The following is a 4,057-nucleotide window of genomic DNA, read 5'->3' as shown; positions in this document are numbered from 1 at the left end:
ATTAAAGATATCTGTTCCTGAGTCATGGATGTTTTCTATGTATATAAGTATTTATATATTATACTCGTATATATCGTTGTCTGAGTACCCACAACAAGCCTTCTTAAGCTTACCGTGGGACTCAGTCAATCTGTGTAAGAATGTCCTATATTTATTTATTTAAAATAACATTAATAACAGTGGGGTGGTCAAAATTGTTGCAAACTTATCGTGGGGTGATTTTATTATTGTCATTTACATAAAACTTTTCTGAGATCTTATCTTGATTATTAAGCTACCTACCTATCAAGTTGATTTACGTACAAATAAAGTAATAATCGAAAATGTTAAAAATGTGTTATAATTAAGTGCAAGTTAATGTCATAACATAAGTGCACTTATATACCTTAACTCCTTTTAGATCAATATCGGTCAGTGTGTTTACCTTTAACTTGCCTTTAACCAAAGAGGATAGAGTATTATAGAGAGTTACTGTCGAAGTAAAATGTGTAATCTCAGTGCATAGACTGCCATCTCTTGACACAGGCTTGAAACTTTTGAACCTCAGTTTTGACAATTTGGCCCATATTCTTAGCTTGATATGTTTGAAAATGTCAAATATTAATATTAGCGCCATCTAGCTGAGCGTACCCCAAAGGTGTAATGCCATCTTGGCCACCGTACCTTTTTCTGTATGGTACTAAGGTAAGTTTTTTTCTTAGACTTTATCTGTCCATACGGAGTTATATGTCTTTGCCTTAAACTAAAAAACTCGAATGAAATATGAAGTTACACAAACATGCAAGTGCAATTATCAGGAAGAATATTGGACAAACAACCCTCAGCACGAATAAATTCCATCAGATATCATAAACTAGAACGTTCCTTTGCTAATCCGCGAATTGATAACGTGCAAGTCAATCAGTGCTAACCTGTTGTACTTACTTGCGTATTTTTTACAATTTTCCCACCCTCCCACCGCAAAAATAAAAATAAATACGCTAAAAATACAACAACCCACCACTAAAAATACAAAACGACACGTGTTTCGCCTCTCTACGAGGCATCCTCAGGAGCTGATGTTGACGGTCCGAAGTTCCGCAACTGACTCTGTCAAGTAGTGTAAGTACAACAGGTTAGCACTGATTGACTTGCGCGTTATCAATTCGCGGATTAGCAAAGGAACGTTTAACATGGATTTCCGCAAAGTAACGCCTGATTCCATCGATTATTCCATCAGATATGATGATGGAGGCATCACTGCCACCGTCTGGATTCGCAGTCTTATAGTTCATGATGCGTTATTTATATGAATATATAGCACTCTCTGATCTTGTCGGCATGTATCTCTGGTTTTCCGAGGAGTGTGTAGGGCGCAAAACATAAATAATATGCCTTTTATTTCATTAAAGTCAACTACCCACGAATTATGTTTATCGATAAACTTACTACCCACAACCCCTAAACCAGTTGTTGTCAATTTTAGTTCCATTAATGTCCGTTGGACTTTGTGTGAGACCGCCACTAGTATAATCGTGTAAAGGTTTTGTAAGTGTGCGTGTGATGGGAAGGGGGCATTTTTTTGTATGGAGTTGGCGTTCTTCTCCTAGTGAGTATTACATTCCTTGGTAGGGCGCCATCAGATCCTTGCCCAGAGCCGCCGCAGGCAGCAGCGTGTTAACTTTTATATTTTCTGTATTTTTCTGGTCCGTCTTTACTCTGTATGGAACCTGGGTTTGATATTGTAACCATAGATTTAGAATTATTAAACTAGATTGTGTAGTTAGGTCAAAAAGTGTGTCCACATGAGAGGTCATTGTTTGGGCTGGTGTCCCTCTCGTACTTACTGACAATGTCAACATTATTCAGTGACGTCATCACTGTCATACATTGGGGATACCAGTTAATTTTCTAAGTCACTACTAAATCTACTAATACCCAATTAAAGGTATTTTCACCACACCAACTGGTAAAGGCTTTCTTTGCTATTCAAAAACTGATAGCAAAATTGCATTTTATCCACAAGGGGGCAAAGTAATTTCATACAAATTTTAACTCGATGTCTTAATCTGGCTGCTACGTTTTACCTATAAATGATGATTTTGAATCATAAATATTGAATAAATTGATGGATTTGATTTATTAATTTTGATGTTTTATAGTCAATATTTTGTTCGTGTTGGTGTGGTGAAAAATTTTGTGTTTCACTCGGTGGCAAAGTTTGTTTAACCTTCGTGCCTTGATACCCTCGCAACGCTCAAGATTCCACTTGTTGAACCACTCGCTACGCTCGCGGTTCAATATTGGAATCTTTCGCTTGCTCAGGTCAGGTATCAATATTGGCACTTGCGGTTAAACAACTACTTTGCCCCCTTGTAAAACAAATAACTATTTTTAATTATACAAATCTTTGATTTATGGGCAATGGGCATTAAAATAATTACATTATAATTATTTTCTAAAAATAAAAAATTAAGTTCTTTAAAATATATCGAAACCCTACTTTGAATATAACAATAAAATAAAATAATGGGGCCTGCGGGACATCCTGCCCCGCCCACGGCTCCCGCTGCCGGTGGTGTAGTGCGTCGCATGACATGGACTCGAGAAATAAACGAGAATGTCATGCGCGCCTATTACGGGGCCACAGAGGGGGGAACCCGGCTATCCGCGTACCGTTCTAGAATGCTGCCTCTGTTCCAGGCACTCGAGCCATCCACCACCGTATCGGAGCAGCGTCTATCGGATCAGGTGCGCGTCATTCAGCGGTCAAAGCGGTTGGATGACGCCACACTTGATCGGCTTCGCCAGGAGGCTCTCGCTGCTCGCGCGGACCCCGCCTCGGGGCGGGATTTGCCCGCCATGTCGCCGGACCCGGTGCCCGAACCCGACCTGGCACCGGAGGCGCCGCGGGTTGATTCCGGTAACGACGGCGGGGACTTCGCGAGTCAGAGCGTAAGTGAGCCTGCTAATGAGCAACTGAGGAGGTCTTTGGAAGAGGCGATTACGCAGTATCGCTCCGCAAACAATCCTAGGCCACGATTACCACGTCTGCCTATGAATAGACGCAATCTAGCGTTAATGGGAGCCTTAAACGCTTTACTAGAGCCATTTATACGGACTAGTAAAGATCTAGATGATACACACTCGATCATGTACTGCGGAGCCATCGCGGCGTGCCGTGTTGCTCGAGTCAAGTTTCCGGACGCTGACCGTGCAACTAGGACCGTCGGAGGTGTCGGCAAGTACGGATCGAGCGTCGTATCAACTCGTTTAGGACTCTCATTGCAAAGCTGATCTGCTTCAGAGGGGGTAATAATCGCCCCCGAGTAATGCGCTTTGTGAACCAGGCGTTCGCGGGGACGGACATCAGGCCCCGCGACTATTTGGCCAATGTCACAGAGCGCATCGACTTCCTGAAGCAGAAAGTCTATGCATGGGCAAGCCGTATTCGCCGCTACAGAAAGCGTGTGGACCGATTCCAGCAGAATCGTCTTTTTCAAAGCGACCAAAGGAAAGTATACCGAAGGTGGGAGGAAACCGACCCTCGTGTGTCTGACGTGCGGCTGCCGGATGCTACTGCCATGTCTGATTTCTGGCGTAGCATCTGGTCGGTGCCCGTCGAACACACGGAGGGTGAGTGGATGACCGTTGTCGAACGCGAGTGCGAGAACATCGAACCTATGGGGGCTATCACCATCAGCCCCGACGACGTAAGTTGTGCTGTCCGTACGGCCCAGAACTGGAAAAGTCCTGGACCGGACGGATTGCACAACTTCTGGCTAAAATGGTTTCGATGCTCGCACTCGCGTTTGGCAACGCAATTTCAACAAGCCCTCGATCTTGGTTCTCTCCCACCTTCCCTAACAACTGGTGTTATTTTCCTGCTCTACAAGTCCGGTAGTACCACGGAAGCAAAAAACTACAGACCCATCACGTGCTTGCCTACACTCTACAAGCTCCTTACATCCATTTTGAGAGCAAAAATTAACGCGCATATTGTCGCTAACAACATTCTGGCCCCCGCTCAAAATGGATGTAGGGTTGGGTCCCGTGGTACTAAAGAGCTCCTCCTCAT

Source organism: Leguminivora glycinivorella, chromosome 25 (genome assembly GCF_023078275.1).
Source record: "Leguminivora glycinivorella isolate SPB_JAAS2020 chromosome 25, LegGlyc_1.1, whole genome shotgun sequence".
In the NCBI taxonomy this organism is placed as follows: Eukaryota; Metazoa; Arthropoda; class Insecta; order Lepidoptera; family Tortricidae; genus Leguminivora; species Leguminivora glycinivorella.
Note: the sequence above shows the minus strand (reverse complement) of the source record.